The following is a 21,039-nucleotide window of genomic DNA, read 5'->3' as shown; positions in this document are numbered from 1 at the left end:
GTGCTTTCCAGAAAACATCAACTATGGTAGTATGGAGAGGAACCAGTGGTGGGTGGGACCCTTGAACTCCCAAGATTATATGCCCTTTGTCTTCAGCTACCAGAGTGGATAGGGAAGGCTCATCAGGTGGGGGCAGGGCTAGGTGTGTCTGAGCTCAGACTATTCTTGGGCGGGTCTTGCTGTGGCTGCTGTGGGGGATGGGGTAAGGTTCCCAGGTCAATGGCGTTGTGTACCTAGGAGGATTATAGCTGCCTCTGCTGAGTCATGCAGTTTGTCAGAGAAGTGGGGGACAGCACAGTCACAGGCCTTACCCACTTCCCACACAAACTGAAGAGCTAGTCTCACTCCCACTATGCACCCCCTAATAGCTTCAAGTCTATTTCTGGGCAGTGGGTGAGCCGGGCTTGAGAACTTGCCCCAGGCTACCCTCCTCCCAGCTGCAAAAGAAAAGGGCTTTAGTTCTTCCCCCGTCTGTGGAGACTGCACACCGATCTGCGCCCTCCCCTGAGTTCTGGCCAGGAGGCTTCTCACCAGGCTCGAATTGTCACAAAGTTCAGCTGGACACTTCGTTCTCCCTGTGGTGTTGTCCCTCACTCTTCTGCCCACTCTCCTGATAGATCCCTGTGGTTTCAGGCAGGAATGGCATGCTGGGGACCCAGCAAGTTCCCAGGGCCTTTCCTGCTGCTTCCTCTATGCCTGTATTTCACTGGGCTCTCTAATTGACTCAGCTCCAGGTAAGAGCAGAAACTTCTCCTGCAAACAGTCCATCAATTTCTCCAGAGAGGGTGTGTGTTTGGGACAGGAGGATCTACTTTTCCCACTTTTGTAGTTTGGGCTGTCACAATATTTGGGGTGTCTCCCGGGTACTGAAGGAGCAGTCTGCTTCTGTCAGAGGGTCTGTGGGTCCTCTCAAGATTAGTGGTCTGTTCTTACAGTTGATCTGAAGCTAAAATTCATGGTGCGAGCCTCCGCACACCACTGTGTCCATCAGAGTCAGAGCTGCAGTCTAGTTCTGCCTCCCATCCGCCATGATGATCTCCAGTTAATCTTTAAAAAGAGAGTCTAGCCCAGGCGCAGTGACTCACGCCTGTAATCCCAGCATTTTGGGAGACCGAGGCGGGTGGATCATCTGAGGTCAGGAGTTCAAGACCAGCCTGGTCAACATGGTGAAACCCTATCTTTACTAAATATACAAAAATTAGTTGGGCATCGTGGCGGACACCTGTAATCCCTGCTACTTGTGAGGCTGAGGCAGGGGAATTGGTTGAACCCAGGAGGCAGAGGTTGCAGCGAGCTGAGATCGTGTCATTGTGTTCCTGCCAGGGCAACAAGAGCGAAACTTCGCCTCCAAAAAAAAAAAAGAGAGAGAGAGTCTATACACCTGAGGGACTCCACGTTGCAACCAAACGGTCTGTAGCTTTAGCACTTGCAGTGTCCCAGGGCCTTGGTGGCCCTGCAGAATGAAATAGGGCAAGGGGGAGCTACTGCAAGCAGAGCCAGGTCTCTGGACCCACATTCTGTGCCAGAGCTCTCTTGCAAGGCAGAACAGCAGTGCAGCAATGGAGCCATTTCCTGCATTTCTTGAGTTTATATGTGTAACATGGTGATAGATGTGTCAAGCAGTATCTTTCTTGTCTTCCACATATTTCCTGACAGAACTTACAGCTGAGAATAAAAATGGCACTGAGTACTTTTATATTCTATTTTCAGAAAACTGACATCTTTGAGTCCAATAATCTCTTTGTAAGGCTTCTATAAATCTAACTCAAGGAGGTGGGAGGTAGCACACAGAGCTCATAGTAGTGTCAATCATCTCTTCCCCCTTCTCTTCTGATGTGCAGGATGGGAATGGGGATGTTTGGCATTCAGTTTGTCCCCTCCCCCGTGCTATTTAACTAGGAGGTGTTCAAATGAACCCATCTACCAAGTCAGGATCTGTTCATAGTGTCATCTATAGATTGCTAAACTAAAAAAGTAGCACAATATCCAGTGCCTCAGGCTTGCTGCCACTCAGTAGAGAAAGAAATGAACAAAAGAGAAAGGAGGGGTGGGACCAAGGTATTCCTATTATATGGCATAATAATATGTGACTGTCCTCATGATCAAATAGACATTGTGAAAAGAGGCTAGTTGCCCCAGTGGGTAAGGAAACCCACGCCATCACAAAGTTTTGGAAATGATTCAAGTGGCAGAGAATAAGGGTGTGTGTGGTGAGGAATATGTGGAGCATTGAAACAAAAATAGCAATGAGTTGATAATTTTTTATTTTTTTTCTGAAATGGAGTCTTACTCTGTCACCCAGGCTGGAGTGCAGTTGCACGATCTCAGCTCACTCCAACCTCGCCCCCTGAGTTCAAGCGATTCTCCTGCCTCAGCCTCCCGAGTAATTGGGATTACAGGCGCTTGCCACTGCATCCAGCTAATTTTTTTGTATTTTTAGTAGAGACAGGGTTTCACCATCTTGGCCAGGCTGGTCTTGAACTCCTGACCTGGTGATCCACCCGCCTCTTCCTCCCAAAGTGCTGGGATTACAGGCATGAGCCACCACCAGGCTGGTCTTGAACTCCTGAACTCGTGATCCACCCACCTCTTCCTTCCAAAGTGCTGGGATTACAGGCATGAGCCACGGCACCAGGCAGAGTTGATAATTGTTAAAGCTGAGTGATAGGTACATAGAGGTTCATTATAACATTCTTTCTACCTTCGTGTGTTTAAAACTTTTAACAATAAAAGTGGTTTTTGGCCGGGCGCGGTGGCTCAAGTCTGTAATCCCGGCACTTTGGGAGGCTGAGATGGGCGGATCACGAGGTCAGGAGATCGAGACCATCCTGGCTAACACGGTGAAACCCCGTCTCTACTAAAAAATACAAAAAACTAGCCAGGCGAGGTGGCGGGCGCCTGTAGTCCCAGCTATTCGGGAGGCTGAGGCAGGAGAAAGGCGTAAACCCAGGAGGCGGAGCTTGCAGTGAGCTGAGATCCGGCCACTGCACTCCAGCCTGGGCGACAGAGCGAGACTCTGTCTCAAAAAAAAAAAAAAAAAAAAAAAAAAAAGTGGTTTTTGGCCAGTCGTGGTGATTCATGTCAGTAGTCCCAGCACTTTGGAAGGCCAAGGCAGGAAGATCACTTGAGCTCATGGGTTCGAGACCAGCCTGAGCAACATGGTGAGATCCCTGTCTCTACAAAAAATAAAATTAAATTAGCTGGGCGAGGTGACATGCAGCTGTAGTCCCAGCTACTTGGAAGGCTGAGCCAGGATGTTGAGGCTGTAGTGAACCATGATCCTGCCACTGCACTCCAGCCTGGGATACTGAGCAAGATCCTGTCTCATAAAATTAAAAAAAAAAAAAAATCAATAAACGTGTTTTTTAAGGTTATGGAATTGGACTGAATTGTGAATATTGCCTGATATAACAGGATAAGTCAACAGAACATTTTTGGTAACAGTTTCGGGGAGAAAATTACATATTTTATATATTTATTTATTTTTTAACTAATGGGGTGCTACACACTTTTTTTTTTCTTTTTTTTTTAGACAGCCTTGCTCTGTCTTCCAGACTGGAGTGCAGTGGCACGATCATGATTCAATGCAACCTCCACCTCCTGGACTCAGGTGATCTTCCTACCTCAGGAAGGACTCCAGGGGCACCACCATGCCTGACTAATTTTTGTATTTTTTGTAGACATGGGGTTTTGCCATTTTACCCAGACTGATCTCGAACTCCTGGGCTTAAGTGATCCACCTGCCTCAGCCTCTGGAAGTGTTGGAATTACAGGTGTGAGCCACTGCACCAGGCGAAAAATTACATATTAATGAATTAAGACTTTGCTATTATCTGAATATCTGTGTCCCACTCCCCCACCAAATTCATATGTTGAAATCCTAGCCCCCAGGGGTGATGGTACTAGAAAGTGAGGTCTTTGAGTGGATTCGTGACATTATAAAAGAGGGCCAAGAGAGACTCCTCATCCCTTATATTATGTGAGGTCACAGCAAGAAGGTGCCATTTATGAGGAAGCAGGCCCTTATCAGACACCTAATCTTGTCTTGTTCTTGGACTTCCCAGGTTCCAGAACTGTGAGAAGTTTCTGTTGTTTATAAGCTACCTGGTTCATGGTATTTTGTTATAGCAGCCAGAGTGGACAAAGACAGACTTACTATTCCAACATTTTATAAGTCCAACCACAAAAAGAAATTTGCTTGTCTTCCTGGAGAAGTGCCTCACTTTTTCTTTAACTTGATCCAATCAAGCATAGCTCAGAAGTTAGTCACAGGAGTTTCCACTGTAGACAAGAGGCAGACAAAGGAGCTTCCTGCAAACTGGAAAAACATTTTTAAATTTCCTATACATAAGCAATGAATTGGTGGAAATGCAATAAAAATAAAAAAATCCTGTTCACAATAGCAAATAATTTGTTTTAGCAAAAAACACTCTAGGACTAAACTTAATAAAAATGTACAAGACCTGATGAAGAAAACTATGAAATGTTACTGCAGAATATAGATGATAGAATAAACGCAGAATTATACTTGTTTCTGTTTAGAGTCAATATTCTAAAGATGTTGATTACATTAATTTATAAAGGCAATATAATCACAATGAAATTTTAACTTTTTGGGGAACTTGAAAAATGATTGTAAAGTTTTCATTAAAAATAAATACATAGCCAGGCGTGGTGGCTCACGCCTGTAATCCTAGCACTTTGGGAGGCCGAAGCTGGTGGATCACGAGGTCAGGAGATTGAGACCATCCTGGTTAACACCATGAAATCCCGTCTCTACTAAAAACACAAAAAATTAGCCGGGTGTGGTGGGGGGTGCCTGCAGTCCCAGCTACTCGGGAGGCTGAGGCAGGAGAATGGCGTGAACCCAGGAGGCAAAGCTTGCAGTGAGCCAAGATGGCGCCACTGCCCTCCAGCCTGGGCGATAGAGCCAGACTCCGTCTCAAAAAAAAAAAAAAAAAAAAAAAAAAAATTAATACAGCCTTCAATTAAATAGACCCAATAATATATGGTAATTTGCTATATGGTTGCATTTTAATTCAGGGAGGTAGACAAAGATTATTCAATAAATTATACTGGAAGAGCTAACAACAACTTGAAAAAAATAAAGTTGATTCGTACCTGTTTTTTTTTGTTTTTGTTTTTGTTTTTTTGAGACGGAGTTTTGCTCTTGTCATCCAGGTTAGAGTGCAATGGCGCCATCTCGGCTCACTGCAAACCTCCGCCTCCCGGGTTCAAGCGATTCTCCTGCCTCAGCCTCCAGAGTTGCTGGGATTACAAGCGGGCAGCACCACGCACGGCTAATTTTGTATTTTTAGTAGAGACGGGGTTTCTCCATATTGGTCAGGCTGGTCTCAAACTCCCAACCTCAGGTGATCCACCCTTCTCTCAAGGTGCTGGGATTATAGGCGTGAGCCACCGCGCCCAGCCATTCTTACCTTTTTTAAACAACTAAATACATTTCAGATATATTAACAGTTAAATGTTAAAAAACTACAAATGTGCTAGAAAACACGTTTGACTCTTTATTAAAGAAATGTAGAAGGCCGGACACAGTGGCTCACGCCGGCAATCCCAGCACTCTAGGAGGCCGAGGCGGATGGATCACCTGAGGTCAGGAGTTCAAGAACAGCCTGGCCAACATGGTGAAACCCTGTCTCTACTAAAAATACAAAATCAGGGCCGGGTGCGGTGGCTCAAGCCTGTAATCCCAGCACTTTGGGAGGCCGAGACGGGCGGATCACGAGGTCAGGAGATCGAGACCATCCTGGCTAACATGGCGAAACCCTATCTCTACTAAAAAATACCAAAAAAAAAAACTAGCCGGGCATGGTGGCAGGCGCCTGTAGTCCCAGCTACTCGGGAGGCTGAGGCAGGAGAATGGCGTGAACCCGGGAGGCAGAGCTTCCAGTGAGCTGAGATCCGGCCGCTGCACTCCAGCCTGGGCGACAGAGCGAGACTCCCTCTCAAAAAAAAAAAAAAAAAAATACAAAATTAGCTGGGTGTGTTGACAGGCGCCTGTAATCCCAGCTACTTGGGAGGCTGAGGCAGAAGAATTGCTTGAACCCGGGAGGCTGAGGTTGCCGTGAGCCGAGACTGTGCCACTGCACTCCAGCCTGGGCAACAAGATCACAATTATGTCTCAAAACGAAAAAAAAAAAGAAAGAAAGAAACGTAGAAGAGTACAGAATTACTTTATGAGCTTGCTCTTTTCAACCTCAAATAAATAAAGTTGACAAAATCCATGTTGGTAAGGATATGGGGAAAAAAGGCAACCTCTTTTATAGTCGGTAGCAGTATAAATGTATAAATGTGTATAAATTTCCAATATACTTGAAATGTCTTATTGACCATACAGTAAATACATATATGAATTTACTCTAAGGATATAATATTACACATGGGAAGAGATATATGCACTGGAATTACTTGTAATATTGAAAAATTGTAGGCCTGCGCGGTGGCTCACACCTGTAATCCCAGCACTTTGGGAGGCCGAGGTGGGCAGATCACCTGAGGTTGGGAGTTTGAGACCAACATGACCAACAGGAGGAAACCCCATCTCTACTAAAAATACAAAATTAGCCAAGTGTGGTGGCACACGCCTGTAATCCCAGCTACTGGGGAGGCTGAGGCAGGAGAATCGCTTGAACCTGGGAGGCACAGGTTGCGGTGAGCCAAGATCGCGTCATTGCACTCCAGCCTGGGCAACAAGAGCAAAACTCCATCTCAAAAAAAGAAAAACTGTAAACAACTCAGAAGTCCATCTCTAAAGTATTGTTAGTTATATAATGTTTGTTTGCTTTCAAAGAGAACAAATAACCTTGTCTTCAACAAGACAAATGCATTTTTCACACAAAATTGCAATCAGGAGAGGAAGTACAATGGGTATGTTTCACAAGATCATCCAGATTCTTTCTGTCACTTTACTCCATTTTCCTCCTATATGTGGTCCATCCTTACCACTACCAAACACATGCTACGGTTGGTAAAAGGGAAAGAAAGTAGAACCTGACCTGGAAGTTTCCGCATAACTTCCACTCACATCACATAATGGCCATGCCTAGCTGAATGAGCCAATGAGAAATGTAGTTTGTACGTAAGCAGCATGTCTCCAGCTTGGAGACTATCTAATAACCAAAGGAAGAGGGTAAAAAATGGATTTCAAAGACTATTACCCCTTTCCATCAGAGATACTGATTAAAGTACACTATATCATTCAGTGAAAAACTGTGCAGCCATTAAAAATAAGAGACAGGCCGGGTTTGGTGGTTCCCATCTGTAATCCCAGCCCTTTGGGAGGCCAAGGTGGGAACATCACTTGAGGACAGGAGTTAGAGACCAACCTAGGCAACATTAGAAGACTCTGTCTCTCTAAAAAAAATTCATGAGGTGTAATGGTGTGCCTATAGTCCCAGCTACTTGGGAGGCTGAGGTGGGAGGATTCCTTGAGCCCAGGAATTTGAGGCTGCAGTGAGCTATGATTGTGCCACTGCACTCCAGTCTGGGTGATAAAGCAAGACCTTAAAAATGTGCATTATTATACATTATATATACAGTCGTTGTTATATAAAGTTGTATTTGACAGTGAGTTAAAACTGCAACTACAAACATAGGATAATTCTATTTTAAAATTCTGTGTGTTGTGAATATATATAGGTATACATGTAGGCACCTGTGTGTATGTGTTTGTATTTGTGTATTAAATATATATATTTGAAAATACAGAGTTGTCTGGGAAAATGTTCCCTAAAGTATAAATGGCAGTTATTTCTGGAGAATGAAATTGAAAGTGATTATCTATTTTATAGTTTTTATTTTATACAAAACAATTAAAAAAAATTTTTTGAGACAGGGTCTTGCTCTGTCACCCAGGCTGGAATGCAGTGGCACGACCATGGCTCACTGCTGCCTTGACCTTCTGGGCTCAAGCAATCCTCCCACCTCAGCCTTCCAGGTAGCTGGGACTACAGGTGCACACCACCACACCTGGCTAATTTTTTCTTTTTTTTTTAAGAGATAGGGTGTCGCTATGTTGCCCACGCTAGTCTCAACTCCTGAACTCAAGCGATCACCTCGACTTGGCCTCCCAAAGTGCTGAGATTACAGACATGAGCCACCACACCCAACCAAAACATTTTTTAAAGCAAAAGCATACATGATTTAAAAGAAAATCTCCAGAAATAACTGCTTCAAACTTGCTTTTAAGGTCAGTTTCAAAATTGCTTGAGATTAGGCCAGGTGAGGTGGCTAATGCCTGTAATCCCAGCACTTTGGGAGGCCGAGGTGGGTGGAACGCTTGAGGTCCGGAGTTTGAGACCAGCCTGGCCAACATGGTGAAACCCCCATCTCTACTAAAAATACAAAAATTAGCCAGGAGTGGGCCGGACGCGGTGCCTCACGCCTGTAATCCCAGCACTTCGGGAGGCTGAGGCGGGTGGATCATGAGGTCAGGAGTTCAAGACCAGCCTGACCAAGATGGTGAAATCCCATCTCTACTAAAACTTCAAAAATTAGCCAGGTGCGGTGGCAGGTGCTTGTAATCCCAGCTACTTGGGAGGCTGAGGCAGAAGAATCGCCTGAACCCAGGCGGCGAGGTTGCAGTAAGCCAAGATCGCGCCACTGCACTCCAGACTGGGCGAAAGAGTGAGACTCCGTCTCAAAAAAAAAAAAAAAAAAAAAAATTAGCCAGGAGTGGTGGCGGAAATCTCAGCTATTTGGGAGGCTGAGGCAGGAGAATCGCTTGAACCCAGGAGGCAGAGGTTGCAGTGAGCCAAGATCTCACCATTGCACTTCAGCCTGGGAGACAAGAGCAAAACTCTGTCTCTCCCAGCTCTCCCGCAAAAAAAATTGCGGGACAGTAAAGGTGAAGCTCACACAATATTGGAGAAAATTTGGTTAAGCTCTGAGATTGATTAATTTTGGGTCACAAAATGATAGGCAAGATGAGAAAAGTGCTCTTATTGAAAGACATTATAAAGTGATGGACTTAATATACTCAAAGACTTAAGAAAACGTAATTGACTCTGGGTGGTTGGGGGAAGGGAAATGAGGAACACACTAACTAAAATTAGAGGAGACTTTAATTTTTTTATCACATTTTATTTCTTTCACTGGATGATAAGTTCATAAGTGTTTGCTATAATTTTGGCTATTTTTTCTTGTCTGAAATAATACATAGTAAAATATGTTTTAACTGGATGACAAATAGAGATAAAGTGAATTCTGTTTGAGAAAATTACATACTAATGAATTACGACTTTGCTATGGTCTGAATATCTGTGTCTCTCCCAAATTCATATGTTGAAATTCTAACCCCCAAAATGATGGTATTAGAAGGTGAATTACAAATTGTATTGACTTATTTTGCTTATTCTGTCTTTGTCATATTTAAATTTATGATAACTGAGAAGACATTAATTTGCAAAGAAAATACATTTTTAACAAGATACATGAAATGTTCAGTGAACTTGGAGTTAACAGGAAAAATGCATAGTTTCAGCCAAACCTACTACAAGCAAAACTTCAGGAGTAGTAGCTGGCACTGAGGCTACTGTGCACTTGAAATGTACACCCAGCTTGTGTAACATTTTCCAAGAATACCTCTTATCAAAACTTTTGCTTCTAAAGAGTTTTCCATATTTTTAATTGGAGGGTTTTTGCTTGCTTGTTTTTGTTTTTTTTTTTTGAGACGTGGTCTCTATCTGTTGCCCAGGCTGGAGTGCAGTGGCATGATCTTGGCTCACTGCAGCCTCCACCTCCTGAGTTCAAGTGATTCTCCCACCTCAGCCTTCCAAGTAGCTGGGACTACAGGCATGCGCCACCACACCTGGCTTAATTTTTCTATTTTTAGTAGAGATGGGGTTTTACCATATGGGCCAGGCTGGTCTCAAACCCCTGACCTTAGGTAATCTGCCCGCCTCGTCCTCCCACAGTGCTGGGATTAAATGGCAGATTCCATATGTGAAGAGGTGTGTACACAAATATATGTAAACAAAATAAAATAACAGTGGTTTGAATATTTATCTTTATAAACAGTGGTTTGAATATTCACTGAGGGGAAACACATGCAATTCTATGACATAAATTAATGAACTAGAAAATTTATATAAATAAATTATATAGAATTCAGAATAGAGAGACATAGAAATGTGAAAGATAGATTCAAAAATACTTAGATTGAGATATAACATGTCTAAGCTGAATTCAAGGAGAAAAGAGAGAATGGGACACAAGCAGTATTTGGAGAGATGTTGGTTAAGAATGTAAGCCCCGGCCGGGCGCGGTGGCTCAAGCCTGTAATCCCAGCACTTTGGGAGGCCGAGACGGGCAGATCACGAGGTCAGGAGATCGAGACCATCCTGGCTAACACGGTGAAACCCCGTCTCTACTAAAAATACAAAAACTTAGCCGGGCGAGGTGGCAGGCGCTTGTAGTCCCAGCTACTCGGGAGGCTGAGGCAGGAGAATGGCGTAAACCCGGGAGGCGGAGCTTGCAGTGAGCTGAGATCTGGCCACTGCACTCCAGCCTGGGTGACAGAGCGAGACTCCGTCTCAAAAAAAAAAAAAAAAAAAGAATGTAAGCCCCATGAGGGCAGAATTTTTTTTCCCCAATATCGTGTCCCTAAACCTAGACTAAAGCCTGATATATAATAAGTACTTAATAAATATTTATTGAATTATGTTGGATTCTATTTCCAGTAATATGACAAACTAGACACTTACATAAACCATCCCGCTAAAAACATTCAAAATTGGGTAAAATGTAAAAATAAAATCTTTTTTTTTTTTTTTTTTGAGATGGAGTCTTGCTCTGTCACCCAGGCTGGAGTGCAGTGGCCCGATCTTAGCTCACTGCAAGCTCTGCCTCCCGGGTTCACGCCATTCTCCTGCCTCAGCCTCCCAAGTAGCTGGGACTACAGGCGCCCGCCACCACGCCCAGTTAATTTTTTGTATTTTTAGTAGAGACAGGGTTTCACCATGTTAGCCAGGATGGTCTCCATCTCCTGACCTCATGATCTGCCCTCCTTGGCCTCCTAAAGTGCTGGGATTACAGGGGTGAGCCACCGTGCCCAGCCAAAATCTTCTTAAAATTATTTCTGAGATCCCAAGGAAACTTTTGTCAAATTAGAGGCAGCAGATGAGATAAAGGAGTCTTTGCAGAAACAAATTAGAGTGAATTTTTAAATAAAACCCGAACCTTCAAAAAACAAAGAAGTTTTGTGGTTGAGCTCATCCTTTTTCTACATTTGGAGGCATTTTTTTCCTCTACATGTAAGAGGTATTTTGAAGAACAAGTTTAAAGAGCACTAGTTATGGCAAGTACATTACAATCTTTCAAAGGCCACACTATATCCTCTACTCTCTTCTCCCCCACCCTCCACCCACAACTTAAAAAAAAAAAAAAAACCTCCATTGAAATTTCCCCCCTTCTTCATGAAAAAATCTGCAGTAACAGAAAAGGGGATAGCTGGAATAATCATGTTTTTATTTGTTTATATTGAAGAATGGGGGTTTTTGTTGTTGTTTTGAGACAGGGTTTTGCTCTGTTGCCCAGGCTGGAGTACTGTGGCACAATTACCATTCACTGCAGCCTTGAATTCCCAAGTTCAAGTGATCCTCCCACCTCAGCCTCCCAAATAGCTGGGACTACACACAGGAGTGTGCCACTACACCCAGCTTTTTTTTTTTTTTTTTTTTTAATTTTTGTAGAGGTGTCTCACTGTGTTGCCCAGGCTAGTCCTGAACTCCTGGTCTCAAGCGATCCTCCAGCCTCAGCTTCCCAAAGTGCAGGGATTACAGGTATGAGCCACTGCATCTGGTCTAAAAGTCTTGCTGTCTGCTAGAGAAAGTCTTCACTTTTTTCTTCAAGGTTGTTTTAGTTCTTTACCTTTTCTGTTCCTATACACATTTTAGAAGCAGCTTATCCATTTTCTCGTACCTCACCTCCCTCTTCCTACACATACTGCTGAAATCTCTACTGGAATTTTATTGAATCTGAAGAACAACCTGATGAATATTAACAGCTTTTTTTTTTTTTTTTTTTTTTTTTTTGAGACGGAATCTTGCTCTGTCGCCCAGGCTGGAGTGCAGTGGCCGGATCTCAGCTCACTGCAAGCTCTGCCTCCCGGGTTCACGCCATTCTCCTGCCTCAGCCTCCCGAGTAGCTGGGACTACAGGCGTCTGCCACCATGCCCGGCTAGTTTTTTGTATTTTTTTAGTAGAGACGGGGTTTCACCGTGTTAGCCAGGATGGTCTCGATCTCCTGACCTCGTGATCCGCCCACCTCAGTCTCCCAAAGTGCTGGGATTACAGGAGTGAACCACCACACCCAGCTAACATCTTTATTATAGTGAATCTTCCAAGGATTGAGCCTGGTACATTCTTCTACCTATTTCTTTTAAAATTTCTCTCTATCTTTTATGGTCTTCTGCATAGACAGTTTTCGTTTTTCCTTTCCAATCTTCCTCCCATCCATTTCATCTTCTTGCCTTATTGCACTAAGATGTTTCATCCAGTAAAATGTTGAATACATGCAGGAATACTGGATATCTTATTTTGTTCCCAATCTCAAGGGGAAAGTGTTCCATATTACACGATTGTGTATCCTTTTCATATATGGCTGGACTTAAATCTTCTAATATTTTGTGTAAGATTTTTACATATATATGTGAGGTTACCATGTAATTTTCCCTTTCTTGTGATATCTTTGTGACCTCCTGCTATCAGGGTCACATACACCTCATTAAATAAGCTAAGACGTGATCCCTTTTCCTCTATTCTCTGGAAGAATTTGTATAAATTGATAAAATTAATTAATGAAATCTTCTGGACTGGAGTATTTAATCTACTCCCTGCCTCCATCTCCCTTCAGGGAAAAGGTTTGAATTACCTTCAAAGGAGACTGTCATGTGGCTTCTCAACACAAATGATAGAATGCAGAAAACAGATAATTAAAACAATAATTCAAATCGCAGAAAGAAAATACTCACCAATGGAACTCCACACTGAACAAATATATCCTCCACAAAGGTAGGTGAAGTAATTTTATGACAAACAAAAACTGAGATAATATCACCAGAAGATCCACATTAATGGAAATTCTAAAAGATGTTCTTCAGGCTAAGAAAATGTGGCATGTATGAGCAATGGAATACTATTCAGGCATTAAAAAGGAATAAAATCCTGTCAATTGCGACAACATTGATGAGCCTGAAAAACAGTATATTAAATGAAATAAGCCAAGAACAGAAAGACAGACAACACATGACCTCATTCACTCGTATGTTGAATCTAAACCAAACTGATCTCATAGAAATTGAGAATAGAATAGTGGTTACCAGAGACTGGGGAGAATAGGAGGAAGGTGTAAATGGAAGGAGGTTGGTCAATGGGTACAATGTTACAGTTAAATAGGAGGACTAAGTTCTGGTACTCTTGTATAGTAGGGTGACTATAGCTAACAATAACGCATTGTTTTGTTATTTGCTTTTTGTTTTGAGACAGGGTATCACTCTGTCGCCCAGGCTGGAGTGCAATGGCACAATCTCGGCTCACTGCAACCTCTACCTCCTGGGCTCAAGTGATCCTCCCACCCCAGCCTCCCGAGTAGCTGGGATGACAGGTGCATGCCTCTATGCCCGGCTAATTTGTGTGTGTGTGTTTTGTAGAGCTGGGGTTTTTCCCAGTTCCCCAGGCTGCACTGTAAATTTCAAATAGCTAGAAGAAAGGATTTTGAATGTTCTTACAATAAATAAATCATAAGTGGCCAGGTGTGGTGGCTCACGCCTGTAATCCCAACACTTTGGGATCCTCAAGCCCAGGAGGTCAAGGCTGCAGCAAGCCGAGATTGCACCACGGCATTCCAGCCTGGGCAACAGAGCAAGATCCACAGATGTAAGAAGGTATGAAAAGCAATGTTAAAAAGCAGTATTCAATAAATGAATACTGAATGTTGTACAAATCAATAATAATGTATTGTGAGACTTAAAATATAAGTAGACAAACTACATAGAAAAATTACTATAAATGGCGTAAAATGTTCTAAGGGTCTTGCATCATGCATGGATGTGTGTTATAAATTCTAGGAAAACTGAAAACCACTGAAGCAACAGTAAAAGAATGCAGAAGTATCGAGTTAATAGAGGGGGATAACAGATTAATAATTATTCATCCAGCTCAAAGGAAGAAAAAGATACACAAAATAGGCAAAACAAAAAAAAAGGCGGGGGTGAGGGCAATTAGCTGGGGCTCGGTAGCTCACGCCTCTAATCCCAACCCTTTGGGAGGATGAGGTGGGTAGATCTATTTAACTGGATCGCTTGAGCTCAGGAGTTTGAGACCAGCCTGGCCAACATGGCGAAACCCTGTCTCTACCAAAAATACAAAAAATTAGCCAGGTGTGATGGTGCAGGCCTGTGGTCCCAGCTACTTAGGAGGCTGTGGCAGAAGAATCACTTGAGCCCGGGAGGTGGAGACTGCAGTGAGCCAAGATTGCACCACTGCACTCCAACCTGGGTGACAATAAGACTCCCGTCTCCAAAAAAAAAAAAAAAAAAAAAAAGGCAATTAGTAAAATGGTAGATTTGAACCTAAACGTGTCAATAAACTTAAGCAGACTATGCCAAGACAAAGGCTGTCCTAATTTTTTTTTTTTTTAAAAAACCTGCTTATAAGACACATTGTTAAATAAAAGGATTACAGAAAGCTTGAAAGTAAAAGGATAGGAAAAGATAAATCATACCAACATTATCCCAAAGAAAGGTTAAGTAGCTATACTAATGGCAGGCAAAGTAGATTTTAAGACAAAAGCCTTGTTTGAAATACAGACATCTGAAAATTCCAAAAGGATTAATTCATAAGGAAGATGAAGCAATTTTAAATGTATATGCACCTACTATAATAACCTCAAAATATGTAAAATAAAAATAGAAAAGAGAGGCCGGGTGTGGTGGCTCATGCTTGTAATCCCAGCACTTTGAGAGGCAGAGGCAGGTGGATTGCAAGGTCAGGAGTTCGAGGCCAGGCTGGCCAACACAGTGAAACCCCGTCTCTACTAAAAATACAAAAATAGCTGGGCATGGTGGCAGGTGCCTGTAATCCCAGTTACTCAGGAGGCTGAGGCAGGAGAATCACTTGAGCCCAGGAGGCGGAGGTTGCAGTGAGCCAAGATGGTGCCACTGCACTCCAGCCTGGGTGAGAGAACTAGGCTCCATCTCAAAAAAAAAAAAAAAAGAAAAAGAAAAATATAAAGGAGAAAGATAAATCCACAAATCACAGTGGGAGATTTTAACATTCTTCCCTTGGTATGTGATAGAACAAGCCCACAAAGACTTGGTAAGGATATAAAAGATGTAAATAATACGAGTAATAAAATTGACCTAATTGGCACAAACTAAACTGCATATAATAGCTAAAGAATCAACTTTTTTCTCAGGGCCACACGCCTATAGTTTCCAAACTTAATCATATGCAGGGCCCAACAGCAACTCTCAACAAATTATAAGTGATTGAAACTATACAGAGAATGCTCTTTAATGAAAGTGGAATTAAGCTAGAAATAGATAATAAAAAGATAATTAGAAATTCTCATACATCTGGGATTTTATTTGGTTTTCAAAAGTTTTATTATGATGTGCCCAAGTATGGTTTTTTAAAAAATTACTTATTTTTTTGAGACCCGGTCTCATTCTGTCACCCAGGCTGGAGTGCAGTGGCACAATCACAGCTCACCACAGCCTCAACCTCCCAGGCACAGGTGATCCTCCCACCTCCATCTCCGGAGTAGCTAGGACTACAGGTGCCTGCCACCATGCTCAGCTAATTTTATTTTTTGTAGAGGCAGTTTTCGCCACGTTGCCCAGGCTGGTCTCGAACCCCTGGGGCTCAAGCGATCTGCCCACCTCAGCCCCGCAAAGTGCTAGGATTACAGGCATGAGAGTCACCACACCTGGCCCACTGTGGTTTTTATACTGAGAAATAAAAATAAAATTCTAAGTCCCCAGCTGAATGGACTCCCTCTTAGCCAAGGGGACCCCAGAGAAACCTGGGAAACTGAGTTCGCAGCTATGAGGGGATGAGAGGTCCAACATGCCTCATTATACCTACTCCCTCACCAACTGCCATTAGGCTTTCCTCCCCAAGGGCGAACCAGAAAGCAGCCCTTTCAATACTCCACATTGATAATGTCAATTACTAGCTTATCTCCCCGGGTAGAGAACAAAGACAAGATTAATCTGTCCTTCACCCCTCTGCTTCCTCTATTCCTGTTTCTTCAAATGTTCACCTCACCTTATGTAAAATGCAGATTTACTGGGCACTAACTAAAGTCTCATAAGTCTGTAATCATTCATCTCACTGCCATCCTCACCCTCCTCAGACGTTTAAAGCAAAATGTATAAATACTAAACCTCCTGAGAACCTCTTGGGGAAAAAAACAGCCAGATACATCCGTGAAACAAGTTTTTACAAGATTTTTTTTCCGCCGGGCATGCCCTCAAGCTAGCTCAATAAACCTCGATGACTAAGACTTAGGCCTCAGTCACTTATTTTGGTTGTCAATATTTATCCAACTTGGGTTCAAGACCATGGGCTTGTTGTGTTTCTCCAGTTGTAGCAAATCCTCAGCCATTTTCATTGACTATTACCTCTCTGAATTACTTTACCATTTTCCTCCCTCGCATACACTGCTCCAGCCACAGGGCTCTTTACTGTTTATTGAAAGGACGTCTTATTATTCCTTTGCTTGGAATTCTCTTCCCTCAGATATCCAAATGGCCTGCGTCTTTACCTATCTGATCTCTAAATGTCACCTCAGCGAGGCATTGACCATCCTACCTAAAACTGCAAAGCCATCCCACTTCAGTACTCCTAACCTTCCTTCCCTTTCTCTTTAACATTTACCACTCTCATTTGGCGCTTTTCTGTCCCTCCTGAAAATGTAGGCTCTATGAAGGCAGAAATTTTTGTTTTGTTCACTGTCGTAACTCAGTAATGAGAACAGTACCTGGAATACAACATATGCTCAAGAGCTATTAAATAGCTTTTCTTTATTCTTCCAGGTCACTTCACCTGCAAAGCCTTCCCTGGTGACCCAATTATCACATCATTTGCATGAGAACAACATTTTGTATTTCTTTTTTTTTTTTTTTTGAGACGGAGTCTCACTCTATTGCCCAGGTTGGAGTGGGCATTGTGGTGACACAATCTCGGCTCACTGCAACCTCCACCTCCCAGGTTCGAGTCTCCTGCCTTAGCCTCCCAAGTAGCTGGGAGTACAGGCAGGTTCCACACCAGACTAATTTTTCCATTTTTGTAGAGACAGGGTTTTACTATGTTGGCCAGGCTGGTCTCAAACTCCTGACCTCAGGTGATCTGCCTGCCTCGGCCTCCCAAAGTGCTGGGATTACAGGTGTGAGCCATGATACCAAGCCTAGCATTTTGCATTTCTAACACAAAGGTCAGCAGCCTTGAACATACTGCTCTGTGGATATGTACCTATAAACAGCAGCACATACACAGGGCTGTGAGAACAAAGGCCCAACAAGCATTAACAGAAAACTTAAATTTGAAGGGTGCATTTATTTTGTGGTCTGTTCCCCACTCACCCCTATTTCACTCTGGAGCACCAGGGGACACTGAATTCCACAATCAAAGACCATTCCTTATAGTTAACATGCTGGCTGTCAAAAAGCAAATTTTTGGAAAGGTCAGGATTATTTGATGTAGAGTCCAGAACATCACAAATGGCAGGTCTTAATACAGAAAACTGGACAAAAGGAGTGTGATTTGAGGGAGTGGGTACCTGGATTAAAAATAAGTCTGAGGGTATGTAAGGCAACTAAATTCACATAAATAAGAAATTAGAAGAGAAACAAAAGCCCTTTTAATCTTCATTATATAATCTCAGTTCCTAGATAACTTTGTTCTTCATCCTATAATCTCAGTTCCTAGATAACTTTGTTCTTCATCCATCAAAACAGAAATATATAACATATTTAAAGAGGTAACATTAGTTCACTAAGACAACAAAGATCCTTAAAGGGTTGGGCTATATCTGAAATATCCAAAAAGGCTGAGTAATTTGACAAAGAGCCCCCAAATAATTTTGATGTCTCCATACTCCTTTTCAGATCTATTATTTAAAAGCAGCACTCTGGTCACCCTTTAGCTGCACAGCACACAAAATATTTACAAAAAATGTCACAGAAACTGTTGTCTCCATTATTTGGAAGAAAATGAAGACACATTTCAGGATCTGACTTGGCTCATTGATTCAAACAAACATATTTGGATGTGCTGGAAGAGAGGAAAGAAAGTGGGAAAGACAGAGACCAAGTCACTTAAGCCATGTTATAGACCTGTCATAATTCATTCATAATACTGAAAACCTGTTTTGCACAGGTAGTATTTTCGGTTTGTGTAATGCAATGCGGTGGGGGGGAGAAATTAAAAATTCCCATTTTCATGGAGCTTGCATTCTATTAGGAAGCAGACAATAAGCAGAAGTACTACAAAATACAGTGCTAATTGTTACGGAAAAAAACACCAAAGATTTTGGGACAGTCATGGCAAGGAGTGGTAGCTGTTACAAATTTGAATAGGGTAGTCAACTGGCCACGGAAAGCAGAGTTGCAGGCATTTGAGCATCATATTTTTTTAGTATCATTATTTAAGTTCCTTTTTTGAAAAAGATTGGTTGGACATGGTAGCTCACACCTGTAATCTTAGCACTTAGGGTGGCCAAAATGGGAAGATCGCTTGAGCTCGGGAGTTTGAAACCAGCCTGGGCAACAGGGCAAGATCCCCATCTCTATTGGAAAAAAAAAAAAAAAAATCACGCTAGGTGAGACAAAGAAAGGCGTAAGAAAAACATTCTCAGATGATTCCTCTTGTTTATTTTTACCTAGTTGTAGTCTCTACCCCACTGGCTTACTAGAGCAGTGGTATCGAACCAAATACATAGCTACGTTTCCTGGGCTATGTGATTTAATGGCATTCATTTTAACCTCAAAAAGTAAAAATGGGTTGGATTTGTCCAGTTGGATTTCAGAAGAGATTTTAAAGTTTGACTAGTCATAAAAAATTTTTTACACAATAGTAGCCATAAAAGAAATTCCTGAACCTGGGAGGCAGAGGTTGCAGTGAGCCGAGATCACGCCATTGCACTCCAGCCTGGGAAACAGCAAAACTCTTGTCACTCAGGCTGGAGTGCAGTGGCGCCATCTCAGTTCATTGCAAGCTCCACCTCCCCAGTTCACACCATTCTCCTGCCTCAGCCTCCCAAGTAGCTGGGACTACAGGTGCTCGCCACCAGGCCCAGCCAATTTTTTTTGTATTTTTAGTAGAGACGGGGTTTCACTGTTAGCCAGGATGGTCTCAATCTCCTGACCTCGTGATCCACCCACCTCTGCCTCCCAAAGTGCTGGGATTACAGGTGTGAGCCACCATGCCCGGCCCAGAAATTCTTATTTATGTACTTTAAACCCACATCTTAATGACTGACTCTAATAGCATTGACCCATGTAATCACTACCCTTTTCCCTTTTGAATTTTTGTCAATACATTATTGGTGTGGTGGATTTTGCTTTGCCCAAATTACCTGAGTAATCATGTAAATCGTTATCATTCTAGATAGTGTGTAGAAGGACCCTAGATTGGAAATACAACTCATTGAAGTTCAAACTATCTTTCTTTTGGTGGTTATCCAAACCTTGGTATCTTAAAACATGTTTCCTTAAAAGACCCTTAGATGTCCCTGCCGATTTTTTTTTTTTTTTTTTTTTGAGACAGTCTGTCACCACTATGGAATGCAGTGGCACCATCAAAGCTCACTATAACCTCTAACTCCTGGGTTCAAGCAATCCTCCCACCTCAGCCCCCCAAGTAGCTAGAACCACAGGCACACACCTGGCTAAATTTTTTTTTTTGTAGAGATAGGGTCTTGCTGATGCTCAGGCCAGTGTTGAACTCCTGGCTTCAAGCCATCCATCCTCTAGCCTCAGCCTCCCAAATTGCTGGGACTACAGGTGTGAGCCATAGCACCCAGCCTCTTTCCTAATACAGCTCTAAACTGATTGCAGTCCTAACTCGCCATCTCTATCCCCTTTCAGCTCCTAAGTTTTCCATAAACACTATTTGGGTTTTTTTTGTTATTTTTTAGACAAGGTCTCACTCTGTCACCCAGGCTGGAGTGCAGTAGTGTGATCATAGCTACTGCACCTCAACCTCCTGGGCTCAAGCAATCCTCCTGCCTCAGCCTCCAGAGTAGCTGGGACTCAGGCTCATGCCACCACACTCAGCTAGTTTTTCTTTTTGTAGACAGGTTTTTGCCATGTTGCCCAGGCTGGTCTTCAGCTCCTGGGCTCAAGCAACATTCCCACCTCAGCCTCCCAAAGTGTTGGGAATTACAGGCCACTGCACTCAACCATGAACACTAGTTTATAATCTCCAGTAGGAAGACTACTGCATGTCTTTTCCCCCTGGGCAACTGTCATTACTTTTATATTCTAACTTATTCCTTGTGTCTTTTCAAGTGAACAATTCCATGGTTCTCTAAACATCAAGTTCCATAAAATTTTAGTTCAAGGATAAAGCATTGATTGGAAACGAAAAAATATATAATCTTATATTTTAAAACTTAAACCTTCCAACCTAAAAATGCATACCACTTGAAAATGTTAGTACAATCTGTTATTAAAATTCCTGTGCTCACTTCAGCAGCACATACTAAAATTGGAACAACACAGGCCAAAAGTGGTGGCTCATGCCTGTAATCCTAGCACTTTCAGAGGCCAAGGCAGGAGTATCGTTTGAGCCAAAGAGTTCGAGACCAGCCTGGGCAACATAGTGAGATCCTGTCTCTACAAAAAATAAAAAATTAACTGGGCATGGTGGTGCACACCTGTAGTCCCAGGTACTTGGTAGGCTGAGGTGGGAGGATCCCTTGAGCCCAGCAGGTCAAGGCTGCAGTCAGATGGTTTGTGCCACTGCACTCCAGCCTGGGTGACAGAGTAAGACCCTGTCTCTGAGGAAAAAAAAA

At 42.8% G+C, this 21,039-nt stretch overlaps 1 long non-coding RNA gene across 1 annotated transcript; it reads right to left on the bottom strand.

Moving 5' to 3' along the window:
• Window positions 1-4,154: 4,154 nt before the first annotated feature.
• On the bottom strand, window positions 4,155-21,027 carry LOC141407279 (uncharacterized). Its single transcript, XR_012415741.1, has 2 exons — window positions 20,902-21,027; window positions 4,155-4,318 (listed from the first exon to the last, which is right to left on the bottom strand). It is a non-coding gene; the product is annotated as an uncharacterized lncRNA (long non-coding RNA).
• Window positions 21,028-21,039: the final 12 nt, after the last annotated feature.

The sequence above is a fragment of the Macaca fascicularis genome, chromosome 7 (genome assembly GCF_037993035.2).
Source record: "Macaca fascicularis isolate 582-1 chromosome 7, T2T-MFA8v1.1".
Classification (NCBI taxonomy): domain Eukaryota; kingdom Metazoa; phylum Chordata; class Mammalia; order Primates; family Cercopithecidae; genus Macaca; species Macaca fascicularis.
This window is presented reverse-complemented; position numbering and strand designations above follow the sequence as displayed.